An 18,164-nucleotide genomic window follows, 5' to 3' on the forward strand; every position below is an offset into this window, starting at 1 on the left:
CAGGATCCAGGTTCTTAATATTGTGTTAGTTGAGGTCACTATCCTGGAAATTTTTCTTAGGCTATTTTTTTATATATATTTTACTTGTATTACTATACCATTGGGGATTAACACGAGCATTGAATTCAATTGAGTATATTGGAGATGAATTCATTAAGTGATATTGATGTTTTCATAAGTGGACAAATGCGATACAATAATTATAATATTTTCATGACAAAATATTCAATAGAACACATTATACCAAATATAAAATTATTCATCACACATTCAAATTTTTCCTAAAATTGAACCCACAAGAAAAGTGAAGACCATATCATGAAATCTTTTGCCTTAAGAAATAAGATTCTAATAACTATAAACTTACTAGATCTTTGCATGGTTACAACATACTAAGAAAATAGTTTGTTAATCATCAATGCCTTTAAAAAAAATGTAAAATTCATGGATGTAATTTTTTTTTTTGAGGAGTTTTACATTCTTGCCCCCAACTATTTATTGCAACCTTCACTTGCATATGTTTTTATGTCTTGCATAAATTCTTTCACAACTTTAATTTAATCATGCTTAAATTAATAAAGTGAGTATTAGTGTGGTGAAGTGTGAGGCACCCAAATCTTCTATCAGGTTTACACTTTTTTAATTTTTGGAGTTTTGTTGTGTATTCCTATCATTGGTCCCAATTTCTATCTCCTCGTTCACTTAACCTATATGGACAAATTACTACCAGAGAGGGTAGCTCCCATAATATTAAATCTAAAAATAAGTTAGATTGCTTTAACAGTTGAGAGTGAACATCAGGATCTTAGTGGCCTCAATGACCTCTTGGAGTTGCAAAATTTGTACAGGAGTAAGCACATTCTTATGAAGAGAATGGTTGTGAACTTAAATTGTTCCATTCCTTGGTAGGGGCGCTCTGGGCTCTTGAAGTTCTGTAATCCAGGGAAGGACATCGTCGAAGATCCATTTGTGCCCATCTTTTGGAAGGGGACCAATGCTTTATCTTATCAATCTATCAATTTTGTCTAGAATGATCTTTGGGATCAAGAAAAACCCCATACTGATTGTGAGGTTCTCCAGCAGCATGAACGGGAGTGAAAATCCCATCACAAAGGCTAATTTCATATTTGGGCGATTAGTTGCTCCTAAAGATAAATAGGATTTACGTGTGTTTCAAAGGTGTCTAATCTTACAAAAAGGGGGATCAGTTTCAGTCTCCATTTTGTCTTTTTGTTTCTTGAAACTTTCTTTTGGCATATCTCAAATTCTTTATATACAATCGATGGGATCTCACTTCATAGTTTGCATTGTGGCATGTTTGTATGAAGAAAGTTTTGAAATTATGGCCAAGCATTCACTTGATTGGATAAGATTGTATTTTCTTCTTGATCAATAACTCAGTTAGAGAGATAGTCTGCAACTTTGTTCGCTTCTCAAACACATGTTTGATTGTGTAATTGTTTATATCATTCAGAATTGGGCAGATGACATTAATCCACATGTTGGATTTCTAGCTAGGCGCACTTTTAGTACGAGTGAGTCTCCTATATCCACATTTTCAAAATTGTTTTGATCGCATCCCTTTAATCCTAGCTTTCTCGAGCCGTAATCATTACCCTACCTTTCACCATTCGCACCATGTGTTGCTTATCTAAGCCATTTTGTCACATAATTATTATTTATCAATAATGAATATATATCTATGCATGTTGAATTGTATTTAAAATATTTTCATTATTAGATATACTAATATGATAATCAAAATGATTTCCAATTTCTATTATTTTATTTAAAATAAAATAAAAAATTATATTGACAAATACATATTATTATTAAATAAATAAAAATATTAAATTATGTTTATACTTACCAACAATTAAAATGGAAAGTTCCTTTTTTTCAGAAAAGATAACAATTAATAAAATAAATTAAAATAGAATCTTTATTTATTAAGAAAGTAATCTTAAGAAATAAATAATAATAATAATAAACAAAAAAGTTTCTATTAAAATATTATTAGAAACTTATCATATTTATCCATACCATATTTCATTTAATTAAAAAGAAATATTTCTTTTAGCCTCCCACGTAGGAAGAAAGGAGATAAATAAGGATTTAATAAGAAAACTTTCTTGTTTTAAACTGTCTTGCATTTAAAAAAATAGAAAATACTAGCTAGGTGTAGCTTTTTATGGGGACAAGAAGCATGTTAACCTTCATCAACCTTCTAAGATGATAAGGTAAGAGATTGCATATTCTTTACTTATCTTTATTTTATTTTAAAGTTGTTCAAAAATATAAAATCGCACTATAAGTATAAGTATGGTAAGTTAGTATAAACAATAGTTTTTAAAATTATAAAAGTTGCAATCTTTCTAATACATGAGAAAAAAAAGGAATCCTCTTTGAGTGTCTATAAACAATAAATTAGTTTTCATTTGGGATTATGCAATTATTGTTTTAAGTGCAACAACAATAAACATAACTTGGAAGGAGAGATAAGATAATGGTTCCACGAAAAATAGAGTTTTATGATGATAGAAAGAAACAATAGGGGGAAAGCAAATTGATTTAGGGAAAGGGTTATTAATGCAAAATGGTTTTGATGGTTAAAGGGCATGTAGATCCGAATTGTGTTGCTTACACACACAACATTTAATGAAAGCTATTCAGATTGTCATTATGAAGTTATAGGAAGTGATAGAGATTTTACAATATATTATTTTTTTTACAATTAATTTTAGATGTTCATCTTGACGGTTAATATATTAATAGTATTATAAATAGTTGAAGGTTAATATGGTTGTATTACCCCTTTTTAGATCAAATGATTATTAGCATATTGTAAATTCTTTTATTGGAAGACTTTTTATTATAAAATCTATGATATGATAGATAGGAATATATATCTGTGTGTGTATGTGTGTGTGTGAGATATTAAGAGCCTGTTAACTCTTAAGAGGAACAAAGTAGATTTTTAAGCTAATATGAAACTCTTTAAGACTAAATAGATGTATTTCATTAATGTCTATTTACATAGTAATACTACTAAATATTATTACAAGATTGGATTGTCCTACATAATGAATCTTGTAGAATTTAGATCAACTTGTACAACTTTATGGTGATTAGAACTAGACCAAGTAGTTATGAACTTTGTTTTAATTTGAATGATAAGTTATATAAAGAAAAATAATATATCTTTAAAATCATTTATAGTTATGCTTCTTAAAACATTAATTCGATATTCTTTCAAACCTAATACAAAGGGCACATCTAAAATGCAAGAACTGTGTGTATTGGGGAATGCAATAGTTCAATGGGGCAAATTCATGTTTCAATAAGATATTGGTATGAAATCTTTTGGTGAAACTAGGTTATTGTCATAAGGTACTAATTGTTTGATGATAGATTAAATGGTGAGTAATGATCTATACTCAAATTGTGCCTTAGATATCATAATATAACTATTGGGTGTTAAAGATGAGACATTGTCATGAGTAGCCTTTATTAAGCTCATGATCTTTTCTTGAATGACCATTCTATGTCTTCATGTTTGATATCCTTATATGCTATTTATGAGACTCTTATATGCTTTCTTATAGACACTCTTGAATACTCTTGTAAACTTATGTATGCAAAGATGCGTTGTAGTATCACCTATGATTCTAGTCTTGTATATTCCTTGAAAAGTCAAGTAAATTGAATTATGGTTCCTATTAGATTTTATGATTAATTGAGGTTTGATTGAAAATAAGATCCTTGATAAGTTATCAAGTGCATGGATTGACGATATTACGCACATATATGCTCATGTAAGCTATGTATGCTTAATATGCATTCTTATGTAACCATGATGTTGTTAAATTAGCTTAGATATAGATGTCATATTGCACTATTCCATTACTCTTGTTGGATTTGCATTGTTAGTCTACCTCGTGCTGGGTCGGGTATCTTTCGTATCATGAAAGATTCCAAGGAAGTGTAACTACTTTGTGGTAGGGCGGATACGTGCTCCAACAATGTTCTCGCCCTTGATGTGATTGTGGGAGACAAATGTTAGAGTTCCTATCTTGGTGGTCTTCATGATTCGTTTCCTATGTATTCTTATAATTGACCTTGTGGTCTAATGTAAAGGAACATGCTCCCTTATGTTCAACCTTGTTATAAGTTGTATATTAAATATTTATGTTGAAATGTAATTTTAAGTCTCCATTCTTGTATATCTAGACATGTGGAATATTTAATGCTTTATTTTATGAATTTTTCTAAGAATTATGTGAATTATGTTATTTTAAAATTATGGAGGTCATTACACATTTCTTTGTTTATCTATCTTGTTTTACATCTATTTGATCTATTATCTTAGGCTTGACCTTTCTAGATTTAGCCTATCCTTTCTATTGAGAGGTCAACTAAAAATTATTTTTCCTTTGAGGGGCATCTTTATCTCCATCAATCATTAGGGCATATTGGAGTGTGTCATCAACACTTGTATTTTTACCTTGTCATTTATAGTTTTCATGAATTCTTCTATCTATATTCTCTAAATAATTTTTAATTAATTTTATTAATGTCCTTCTAGATTAAACAATTTTTAAATTGTCTAATTAAATTGTTAATTAATCATTTTTTATCCACTATAATTGATTTTTTTAAAAAATTATTTAATTAGCTAGCAATGTCCCACAATTAAATAAAATTTAATTAACTAATTTAATTTATATTTCCCTCCACAATAAATAAAATCAATATTTAATTTATTATACATTTTAATACTTTTAACTCTTCGACCTCATCAATCCATGTGCTAATTTTAGCACATATCCTATCTTAAAATTTCTTGTCCATTGATATTTCTAATTAATATTCACGATTGATCAAATTTGTGAACCATATAAATATAAGTCTCCATCAATTTATCCTCCCCTAACACATTGATCTATTAACCATTATCTACAAGCAAAAGTATCATTACCAAGCATTATCTACACAAGCACGCAAACTTTCCTATCTATCTTTGAGCTACTATCATTGCATACTATCTCATGTTATCATACTATCATTGTGTTATCATGGTTATGCTACTTTGAAGAGAAACCCACACATCAATCATTCAAGTAAAATATTAAAAAAATAATGGAGCAAACTAAAGTCTTTGCTATGGTATAATTGTTCATTATTATCTTGTTTTATGCATAAATCTTAATTTCTATTGAGTGAACGTAGATCTTAAATTGATTTTTGCATTGCATTGTTCTTATTTTACAAGATTCACATTTTTATTCTTATAACAATATTGATGTTAATAATTCACAAATAAATTATTTCATGTAAGTTATTAGACAAAATTGTATTCTCTTTGAAGTACAACATACCAATTAACAATGTAAAATGCCTTCCACAAATTTCTTCATGGGTTTAAGAAGGGTTAGATACTAACTACAAAAGCTTCATAATAATATTATTCTTATAAGGAGGTATATTTAGATCAGATTCATAATTTGACAATACCTTACATTATACAGCCTAAAAATCATTCAAACATTTCGACAAACTTTTGCAAGCTATATACAAATATACTAGTTTCATAAATTAGTTCGTGATGCAGTAGGGGACCGGGGATAAGCCCAATCTCCCAATGACATACTCATCACAGGGAGTTACTCAACAAAGACTAGATTAATTTCCCAAAACAACTGAAATATCACAAGTAAATCAGATAAATGCTTGCAATGTCAAACAAATTACAAATTACAGATCATGAATTGAAATTTACATCGTTTGAACAAACTCCCATATTCTCCTTCATTTTCATCAACATCCCTCTGTTCCGTCTTCTCTCTGCGCCTTCTCTAATGCACATTCTTTTATTTTCAAAGTCTTCTTACATCTGAAGAATTTTCCCCACACATTTTCTCTGCACTCATCCTACACTTTCTATATGCAACTTGGAATTTGGCATTCCCCTTAAGCATGTATGCCCAAATTCTTTCCTTACCCTGCTTCCCAATCTTCTTTTCAATGTCTTTCCCGATCTTTAGTCTGCTATTTCACATTTCTATGTTTTTATCTCTTGATCATTTACATTTCTTCCAGTTCCATTAACTCTTGCCCAACACACGTTTTTGTTGGAAATGTTAGCTAGTTCGGATACCTGATTATCGAATTTTAATGTTGTCAAATGACAATTAAAATTCATATGTATTATCTCAATAAAATTTGTTATTGGGCTGGACCCAAATGTAACGTGTAAAGGGAATTACATATGTTATTGGGTTGGGCCCAAAGGCAACATGGAAAGGCAATTCAATGACTATTGGACTGGACCCAAATGTCTAACGTGGGAAATGTATAATGACAATATAACATTATTAACATACAAACTGACTTTAGGATACTTGGCGCCAAAGGTTGATATATAACCACTTCAAGATGAAGTCATTTGAACATACAATCATTATCAAATGCTATATGCTCTCCTAGCAACGATTCCTTCTCATGCAAACTTGTATAAGGCGATTGTGCAAAACTCTTCAAGGTTGAATGTGGTGAAGTTGAAAAAGTTCTTCATAAGGTCTCTTGTGCGAATTTGATCTGGACATCTGCTACTCCTCCTTATCATCTGCTGTTAATGAAGGGTTGCATTCATCACTAATATCTTGAACAACAATCTGAGATAAGTCATTGCCTTGTAAAGTGTCTATATTTGAGATAATACATATCACATTTAAAAGCTGGGTTTTTCACCTCCAAGAGGGAGGTTTTCCCAGGGTATTGGTGGCTTGTGTCTTGTGTTTTATTGCTGTTACTGTTTATTCACAGTCTAATTATAATCTAATTGGTTAAATTAACATCTGATTACTTAAAATTAACATTGTATCAAAGCTTTAGGTTCATTCAAATAATCAGATTATTAGTTGCCCTTCACTTTCAGTTTGCTGTTTTAGTTTTGCAAGATGGTTACATGCCTGAAAGTAAAGGATAGACTTGAAGGTGCCCTCAATTTCACATAATGGAAGGTTCATGTCCTCCTTGCTCTTGAAGAATTAGAGCTGTTATAGTTTGTGGAAGATATGGATCTGACTGAACCTTCGGATCCGGAAGAGCTAAAACAATTCAAGAAGAATGCTCTCAAAGCAAAGAAGTTCCTTATTAATTCTGTGAAGGATCATCTTGTTCCGATCATCTCCAAATTGAAGACAACTCGAGAGATGTTTAAACATCTAGAAGGGATATATGAGATCAACAACATCAGCCGGACACTTACATTGATGCAGCAACTTCTTCAAGTCAAAATGAGCAAAGGTGATTCAGTCATGTCCTTCTTCATGAAAATTTCAGAATTGAAGGACCAACTCAGTGCCATTGGAAGCGAGGTTGTTGACAAGGATATTGTCATGATTGCTTTGAATGGTCTTCCTGACTCTTGGGATCCTTTTATTGAAAGCATAAGTGGAAGAGATGAATTCCCTTCCTTCGATCGCCTCTGGTCAGAGTGCATTCAAGAGGAGTCACACCTTGCTGCCAGAGAAATGCATAAAGGCTCTCATGGAGGAGATCAACATGTGCTTGCATCTCAACATGTTAAAAGAAAATGAGGTCATTGGAAGAAGAACAACTTCAAAAGAGATAGAGACTTCAGACCTCCTACTTACGATTCAAGGAAGAAGCCAAGGGATCTTTCACTTGTCCGTTGCTTCAGATGTGACAAGTTTGGACATTATGCTAAAGAATGTTAGCACCCGCCCATGCAAGGAGAGGCCGACCTGAATGAAGTTGCAAACTCAGAAGACAATGAAGACTACCTCTTCATTTTTGCCTTGTCCAGCAATGTGCCAACCGATAGCAACACTTGGTTGATCGACAGTGGTGGATCTAGACACATCATGAGATATCGAGAGCATCTCTCAGACTTGATGGAGAAAGAGTCCAACCTTCATGTGGTAATTGGTGATGATGCTCGGTATTCGGTAAGAGGTTTTGGTAGCACTTCTTTAAATTTAGAATCTGGCATGTCCTTGCATCTTAGTGATATCTTATTTGTATCGAGAATTAAGAGGAATTTAATTTCTATTTTTGCTCTAAAAGATAAAGGTTATCAAATAACATTTTCTGAGGGTAAAGTACTTGCATGGCCTAAGAAATCTAGTATTAAATCTGCTTGTGTTATTGGAAATAGATATGATAATTTGTATAAGCTTTCAGCTAACCCCATTCAAGCACTCATTCATGAAGCTCCTGAATCTAGCGAGCTATGGCACATCTTCACTATCAGAAACTTCCTTCACTTGAAAGGATGGTTAAAGGTATGCCTAAACTTAATCAATCTCATGATGATGCTTGCAAAGGTTGTGCATTAGGTAAGAACACTAAAAGTCCATTTCATAAAAGTGAAAGTAGAGCTAAAGAAAAATTAGCACTTGTTCATTCTGATCTATGTGGACCCATGTATGTTCCTTCACCTAGCGGATTTCTATACTATTTTACATTTATAGATGATTTTTCTAGAAAGACTTGGATTTACTTTCTAAAATCTAAAGAATCTGATGAACTGTTAAGTATGTTTAAAGAATTTAAAGCTCTAGCTGACAATATGTCCGTTTAAAGGATTAAAGTGTTAAGATCTGACAATGGAGGTGAATATACCTCAAGTAGCTTCAATGAATTTTGTGTAGAAATAGGAATTAAGAGGGAGTTCTACGTTCCCTACAATTCTCAACAAAATGGTGTAGCTAAATGAAAGAATAGAACCATTGTTGAAGCTACCAAAGCTATGATTCACGATCAGGACCTGCAGACCTTCTTATGGGCTGAAGCATCCAAGACTGCTGTGTACATTCAGAATATATGTCCTCACCGTGTCCTGGAGAACATAACTCCCGAGGAAGCTTTCACAGGAGTCAAACCAGATATCAGCCACCTAAGGATATTTGGAAGTCCTGTCTATGTTCATGTGCCAAAGGAAAAGATGACTAAGTTAGAGCCTTCTGGGAAGAAGGGTAACCTTGTTGGATATAGTGAATCTTCCAAGGCATTTCACATCTACATTCCTAGTCAAGGGTACATTCAGGTAAGTAAGGATGTCACCTTTGAAGAAAATATTGCTTTCAAGAAATCTAAAGGTTCTCTTATTGATAATGATAAAGAAGTTAATGATAATCAAGATATGGATATTGATACTAACCCTGAGATTCAGAGGGAGCCTATTGAGCCTCCTGAACCTATTGAGCATGATGATCCTCCTGAGCCTCTGGTTCCAACTGATGGACCTAGAGATATTGCAGTTAGCAAGAAAAGACCACTTTGGGTTAGAAGCACAATTCAAGATGCAAAAAAGTTTGCAGCTCCAAGTGGCACTTTCAGAGAAAGTAAGAGACCTTAGAAGCTCCCTAACTATGTTGCAATGATGTGCAACATCATTGAGGCTGAACCATCCAACATAGAAGAAGCTATGAACCAACAAGCATGGAAGTTAGCTATGGACGAAGAGTATCAATCCATCATCAAGAATGATGTCTGGGATGTTGTGCCTAGACCTAAAGGTAAGTCTGTTGTTTCTTCCAAATGGTTGTTTAAAATTAAACATGCTGCTGATGGTAGTATAGAGAAATATAAAGCTAGATTTGTAGCTCGTGGTTTTTCTCAAAAGGAAGACATAGATTATGAAGAAACATTTGTTGTTGTTGCTAGATACTTCTATTAGAACTATTATAGCTATTGCTGCAGCCTAAGGTTGGAAATTACATCAAATGGATGTAAAGACTACCTTCCTTAATGGTGTTATTGAGTAAGAAGTCTATATTGAACAACCTGAAGGTTATGAGATTCATAATAGAGAGACTCATGTGTGCAGATTGAAGAAAGCTCTCTATGGTCTCAAGCAAGCCCCTAGAACTTGGTATGAAAGAATTGATAAGTACTTAGTCAATTTAGGATTTTATAAGAATGATGCTGACCCTAACATTTACTTTAAAGTATTTAATGGTGAAATGCTAATTTTGGTTCTATAAGTTGATGATTTATTTCTAACTGGTGAAGATAGTCTCATCATTAGGTGTAAGAAAGAATTAGCTACTGAATTTGAAATGAAGGGTCTAGGTCCAATGCATTACTTTCTAGGGTTAGAAGTGTGGCAAAGACCTAATGAAATTATTCTAAGTCAGGGTAAATATACTATTGATATATTGAAAAGATTTGGTATGATGGATTGTAAACCTATGTCTACTCATATGGAAATTAACTTGAAGAAGTTGAGTATTTCTGCAGCTAACTCTGATTTTGTAGATCCCTAGAGTACAGGTAGTTGATTGGATCCTTGATGTATCTAGTCAACACTAGACCCGATATTTGCTATGCAGTGAGTGCTCTTAGCCAATTCATGAACCAACAAAAGCATGTTCACTTGGTGGCAATCAAGCACATCTTGAGATACTTGCGTTGAACAATTGGCTATGGGTTGAAGTATCCAATCAACACAATAATCAATTTGGAAGGCTACTCTAATTCTGATTGGGCTGGAAGTGTTACTGATAGGAAAAACACTTCAGGAATCTGTTTCAGCTTGGGTTCCACTATAATCTCTTGGGCCAGTAGGAAACAGTCCTCAGTTGCATTAAGCACTGCAAAACCTAAATACATTGCTTCAAGTGTAGCAACTAGAGAAGCAGTTTGGCTTCGCAAGCTTCTTGTTGGGTTGTTTGGACAACCTTGGGAATCCACTGTTATTTATTGTGATAATCAGAGTTGTATTAAAATGTCTAGTAATCTCGTGTTTCACGACAGGTCAAAACATGTGGAAACTCATTATCACTATATTTGTGATATGGCACAAAGAGGTGCCATCCAGTTGAAATATATCAGCACTGATGAACAGGTTTCTGATGTTCTCACCAAGCCTCTAGCTTGGGTGAAGTTTGAGTACTTCAGAGAGAAGCTTGGAATGGTGGAGAACACAACATTGATTGAGAGGGAGTCCCAATCTCAGTGATGCAATTCAGTCTGCATCTTCCACCCTTTGCGGGCAATGCAAGGTGACAACGTGTCCTTCTCTAAGAGAAGGCTGAGGTGTAAGACCTCTTCCACCCTTTGCAGGTAATGCAAGGTGGATCAATCCTCTGTGGGCAATGCAAGATGAACATCATGAAATGAGTTCATGATATTTATGTGTTTTTGTTGCAGGTATACTATATAGATCTTATACATTCATCCTTGTGAGCAATGCAAGATGAAAGTCAGGAATGGATCATGACATATGACAGATATCCTCCCTAGCTAAGAGGGAGTGTTGGAAATGTTAGCTAGTTCGGTTACCTGATTACCGAATTTTAATGTTGTCAAATGACAATTAAAATTCATATGTATTATCTCAATAAAATTTGTTATTGGGCTGGACCCAAATGTAACGTGGGAAGCAATTAAATATATTATTGGGTTGGACCCAAGTGTAACGTGTAAAGGGAATTACATATGTTATTGGGCTGGGCCCAAAGGTAACGTGGAAAGGCAATTCAATGACTATTGGACTGGACCCAAATGTCTAACGTGGAAAATGTATAATGACAATATAACATTATTAACATACAAGCTGACTTTAGGATACTTGGCACCAAAGGTTGATATATAACCACTTCAAGATGAACTCATTTGAACATACAATCATTATCAAATGCTATCTGCTCTCCTAGCAACAATTCCTTCTCATGCGAACTTGTATAAGGCGATTGTGCAAAACTCTTCAAGGTTGAATGTGACGAAGTTGTAAAAGTTCTTCACAAGGTCTCTTGTGTGAATCTGATCTGGACATCTGTTCCTCCTCCTTATCATCTGCTGTTAATGAAGGGCTGCATTCATCACTTATATCTTGAACAACAATATGAGATAAGTCATTGCCTTGTAAAGTGTCTATAATTGAGATAATACATATCACATTTAAAGGTTGGGTTTTTCACCTCCAAGAGGAAGGTTTTTCCAGGGAATTGGTGTCTTGCGTTTTATTGCTGTTACTGTTTATTCACAATCTGATTATAATCTAATTGATTAAATTAACATTTCATTGCTTAAAATTAACAGTTCTTTTCTACCGATTTCCCATCTCTCCCTCCCGCACAACCATTTCCCTTCTTTTTGTTTGGTAAACTGCAATTAAATCATGTTTTTTCAGTGCAGGTTTCTTCTTCTAAGCCGCATCCCCCTCTTCTTTGCCATGCACATCCTATCTTTCCATCATCTCCGCGCCACACTCTCATCTCTTTGTCTTCTGCACTCGCTTATTTTTAAAGCTGCCCCCGCTCTCTCTCTTTTCTTTTTACACACACTTCTTAATGCACTCATCTATCCAACACATCATTCCCCTTCTTCTTCAGTGCACCCTATTCCATGTTTTCAATCTTGCAATAAAACTCTTGGTCTTCTCTTTGTTTGCCATTAGTCTTTTCTTTCTTGTGTCTTTGATCTGCAAATTCTAACTAAGCATTTAGCCATTACTCCTCCTGTGCACTATACAATTCGTCGTTTTTCTACTTTCAGTGCATTTCCCATTCTCTTGTTTTCACTACGTGCACAAGGTCTCTCTATTTAAACTTCACGCCCCCTCTTACTTCATCTTCACTTCTTTTCAACTTCCATGCCTTTTCTCTCACTTTCTTAGTGTTCCAAATCTTTGTCCTTTTCCCTAGTCAATTCATCTAATGATTTTATAATGCCTCTTTGTCGTCTTCAGTTGAAAATAGCGTTTAGCCTCCTTGATTTCTCTTTAGGCTTGGAATGACTTTTTGATCTTTCCATTGTGTCCTGGTCCCCTCCTGGATGCTCCTGCATCATTTTGACGTCTTCGTTGTAACAATGCATTGTAATTATTGTGGTAAATGAGATGAGATTTCGTAGAGACATTTTGTTAAGAAGTTGGGATCATTCATCATCACCTTGCATAGGTAACAGATAGAATTACAAAAATCAGTTTGAACAGATGGGCTGTCCCATAGATTATGTTAGTTTTCTTGGTTTGCAAGCAGGAATGACCGAGAGACAGTGACAGAATACTTTCCATTGCAAACTCAAGCGGCTGGGGTAACTGAGTCCGTGCTATTCAAGGAGTCCCTCGGTCCCTCCTCCCAAGTTCCTCGTCTACTGCAAGTTGATCCATCTCAATAGATTCTTGTTTGTCTTTGCAAAGATAGAAGATTCTATCTCTTTTGGACAACAATTTTATACTGTAGATTTTAGTCTTTTTAGTCTTCGTTCTTCAAACTATCTATTTTGGATGTTGCCCTTCATAATTTTGGGCTTTTTTGAAAATTTTGTAAAGCTCATTGGCTCTACATCGATCTGGACTGTTAATCTCGGGTTGTTTTTTTGGTAATCTTAATTAAAAAATAAAAAAATTATTTCTTTTTTTCATTTTGTAAAACAAGAGACACATTGTGTCAGATTCCTGCCAATCGTTTGGTTGTTTGATTTAGTAAGAACTTCCAATCGTGTGGTTATTTGATTTAGTTAGAAGATTTAATTAATGCTGCTAAATAAAAAAACCTAGTTTACATTTTCTATTTGACATTTATATCTAATTTTGTGATTATGTTCAGTTGGCTTAGGAGGAGGAATATAGACTTTATCTTTTGTTTCTGCACTTTATAATGTCAATTTAATAATGGCAATTTGTTGTAAAGAGGTTGAACCATAAAAAATCTTTGATGTAAATCAAACCCCACCAAGATTTGAGAAGTTTGGAGGAGGGATGCCTTGAAATATGTGTAAAAATGTAAATGTTATGTGAAAAGTGAGTGCAATTATAAAAGAGCATATTAATGGCTTTTAATGTACTTCCTAATGCCGTTACATTTTTTTTACTTACAATTGTGCATCATTGTGTTTCTTTTTTGCACTTGTGTATACAATATTAATAACGATATTCAAGCATTTAACATTGTTGAGATTTGATTCAATATATTAAATGTATTAAAAATAATATAAAAATCAAGGTTACAAAGACAAAAATAATGCTCCACTCAAACATGTGGTTTTAAATTCACTTCAATCATATTCACATTTAATAGAATACATAGCAATATCTTTCAAGTTTGTTGGCATTATATATGATTTTAGTACAGTATACAAATGAAGTCAAAATGTATGACATATACAATAGTAGTAATGCTATTCAAAAATTATTCATTGTTGACATTTGATTCAATGAATCAAATACATAAGGATATGCAATTTTTTGAAACAAAATTGAATTTGCATTGACTATTTCCAATATGAACCAATATAAAGAAAGAATAATGGCATTTTTACAATCATTTAAAATAAAAAAGTATACAAATTATATATTTTCTTTCAAAAAATATAATTCCCTGCAATGATTGGTTACATTGATGGAAGAAATAGAATGGCAACAAATGCATATAAGTATTCTTGTCTTGGTAGGAACTAATAATTCATGTACAGTACAATTTTATATACACATTCATTAAGACATTCATAATTATTATATTTTTTCATATTATAAATAGATAGATAAAGTCCTTGCAATAACAATACATTAAAAACTATTGTAAAAATATGTGATCACATTTCTTTTTATCTTTTTTATGAAATAAATTTTCATGCTATTTTGCTTAACACAATTCATTGGGAGATCTCATCAAATAGCTCTAAGTAGACTTTAAGAAATGAACTCTTGAAAATTTTATAAAAGTATTGATAAATCCATTACAAAAATAAATAATATTCTAGGTGATTCTTTCTCAAATATTTGAAATCAAATTTTGAGTGCTTTACCATTTAAAATTTTTTAATGACTAATGTCTAACTTTTGTGTTGATTGAACATATAAATTTTTACTAATACAAAAAATATTGAAATGGGGTATGGAAAATGAAAAAATATCCACCAATAAATTGGGGAGATTAAAACCCATATTTCATATAAAATAGCACAATATGTATCCATAAATTTCTAATGTAAACAATTTTGATTCAAGATTAGAGGAAATCTACCAAATATGAATGAATTACACTTCTAAAGAATCTAAAATGCCATATCTAAAAATAGAAATGTCAAAAATAGTCAAATAACAACATATAACCATTATAAAATTCATTATACATATCTATTAGAATATTCATAACTATAACATTTGATGAAAAAACTAGTTTATATGATTGGATAGGGTTTTGGAGGCTAGGAACAGTTTGGAAGTGGGGTGTAGAGGCATTCATTGTAATAGTCCTCTCAAATTCTTGTGAAATTCAAAGAATTGAATCTGTACTTCCTATGTAAGAGACAACCATTTTCAATTTAGGATTGTACTCTTATTCAATATGAATGATTTCTATTTTATAAGTAGAGTTATGCAATAAAATGTATGCATTGTTGAAATGATTAGCTAGTTCGGATCATATTTTAATGATGTCGTGTGGCAATTAAAATATTATCTTATTGTAATAAGGTTAAAGTAATTTATGTCTAATAGAGTTGGGCCCAAATGTAACGTGTGGTTTATGTCTAATAGGGCTAGGCCCAAATGTAACGTGTGGTTTATGTCTAATAGGGCTAGGCCCAAATGTAATGTGTGGTTCATGTCTAATAGGGTTGGGCCCTAAAAGGAAACGTGGCTCAACTTGCAAGTTATGTAGGCCCCAAATTTGGGCGCCAAAAGTGCAAGTTAAATATGTAAAATAAAGGGAATTTGGCAAAACTCGACTTGGGAAAACTTGAGCATAAATCTTGTATATAAACAAGATTCATTCCACACAACCATATCCTTATCAAGTGCGATTAGCCTTATGCAAGAACAGTCGGCAAATCTGGCATGTTAGAGAGCGAATCCATTGGACAAGTTGCTGGGCAAGGTGGCGCGCTATACTTCAATGATCTCCCTCTTCAAGTGGTGTCGACATTCTTCTCTATCTGAAGACATACTACAACTGCATATTCTAGGTTCAGTCTGCCCTAGATTGACACTCAATCAGATAAGTAATCTGCTTATCAATAAGGAACTGATCTGAATCTTTGATGCTGGGTTTTTCCTCCAAGAGGGAGGTTTTCCCAAGGTACTTGTGTCTTGTGTTGTGTGCTTTTATTATTATTTCTGCTTATTCGCAGTTTGATTATAATTCAAGTAACTAGATTAACATCTGATTGCCTAAAATCAACATGGTATCAGAGCCAAGTTTGAATTAGGGGTAATCAGATTGATTGTAGTTGTTCCTCCTCCTTCCATTTTTGCTCTTATTACTTCATTCGAAATGTTGAACTGTCTCAGGGTTGAAGATAGATTGGATGGTGCATCCAACTTCACGTCATGGAGATTCTGAATCATGCTTGCATTAAATGGAAGTGATCTTGTAGACTTTGCGGAAAGATCTTCCATTGAACTTGAGGCAAAAGAGGAAAAGACTTCATGGAGGAAGAAGGATTTTCAAGCTCAGAGAATGCTGGTTGACTCCGTGAAAGATCATATTGTACCTATCATCTCCAAGTTGAAGACTGCCAGCGAAATGTTCAAGACATTGGAAGAGATGTATGAAATCAACAACACCAGCCATGCCCTAGCTTTGAAGCAACAACTTCATCACATCAAGATGATGAAAGGTGAATCCGTCATAGCATACTTCATGAGGACTTCGATTTGAGAGATCAACTCTCATCCATTGGGAAGGTTGATGACAATGACTTGACCATGCTTGCCCTCAATGGTCTTCCGACGTCTTGAGAGTCTTAATTCAAGGAATCGGTGCAAGACTAGATCTTCCCAAGTTCGATTGTTTGAGAGCATATTGCATACAAGAAGAGTCACGATTGATAGCAAGAGGAATTGAGCGTGATCATTATGATATAAACAATCAAGTCCTTGCTTCGCATATGGTTAAATGCAAAGGAAGGAAGTGAGATAGAGACAGAGATTCAGATGCTGCCCCTAAGAAAAGAAAGAAGGACTTATCTCACATCCAGTGCTTTAAGTGTGACAAGTATGGTCATTTTGCTCGAGATTGCAAATTCAGGTCAACTCCTCTTGCTTCCTCTGCAGAAGTTGGCATAGGGACATCTTAGGAGGAGCAAAGGTCAAATGAAGACTTCCTTTTCTAAAAGGAGGAAATGTTAGAGGGAGCTTGACATCATTAGCTTCAGAGGGAGCTTGTCAAGCCCAGAGGGAGCCAGTTTCTTTCAGCTTCAGAGGAAGCCTCATCTTTTGTGTAATAGTTTTTCGTTCCACCCTCTGCGAGTAGGCATGGTGGACCCACCCTCTGCGAGTAGGTATGGTGGGCATCATTGAAGAAATTCCACCCTCTGCAAGTAGGTATGGTGGGTATCATGGAAGAAATTCCACTCTTTGCAAGTAGGCATGGTGGTCCCACCCTCTGCGAGTAGGTATGGTGGGTATCATGGAAGAAATTCCATAATGAGCTATTTCGACCTCTGGGAGTAGCTATGGTGAACATATTATTTGTTTCATCCATGGTGGTAGTCACTTTGAGACTTGATAGAATCCTCTCTAGCTAAGAGGGAGTGTTGAAATGATTAGCTAGTTTGGATCATATTTTAATGATGCCGTGTGGCAATTAAAATATTATGTATTGTAATAAGGTTAAAGTAATTTATGTCTAATAGGGTTGGGCCCAAATGTAACGTGTGGTTTATGTCTAATAGGGCTGGGTCCAAATGTAATGTGTGGTTCATGTCTAATAGGGCTGGGCCCTAAAAGGAAACGTGGCTCAACTTGCAAGTTATGTAGGCCCCAAATTTGGGCGCCAAAAGTGCAAGTTAAATATGCAAAATAAAGGGAATTTGGCAAAACCCGACTTGGGAAAACTTGAGCATGAATCTTGTATATAAACAGGATTCATTCTACACAACCATATCCTTATCAAGTGCGATTAGCCTTATGCAAGAACAGTTAGCGAATCTGGCATGTTAGAAAGCGAATCCATTGGACAACTTGATGGGCAAGGTGGTGCACTATACTTTAGTGATCTCCCTCTTCAAGTGGTGTCGACATTCTGCTCTATCTGAAGACATACTACAGCTGCATAGTCTAGGTTCAGTCTGCTCTAGATTGGCACTCAATCAGATAAGTAATCTGATTCATGTAATCTGCTTATAAATAAGGAACTGATCTGAATCTTTGATGCTGGGTTTTTCCTCCAAGAGGAGGTTTTCCC

The sequence above is a fragment of the Cryptomeria japonica genome, chromosome 3 (assembly GCF_030272615.1).
Source record: "Cryptomeria japonica chromosome 3, Sugi_1.0, whole genome shotgun sequence".
NCBI classification, from domain to species: Eukaryota; Viridiplantae; Streptophyta; class Pinopsida; order Cupressales; family Cupressaceae; genus Cryptomeria; species Cryptomeria japonica.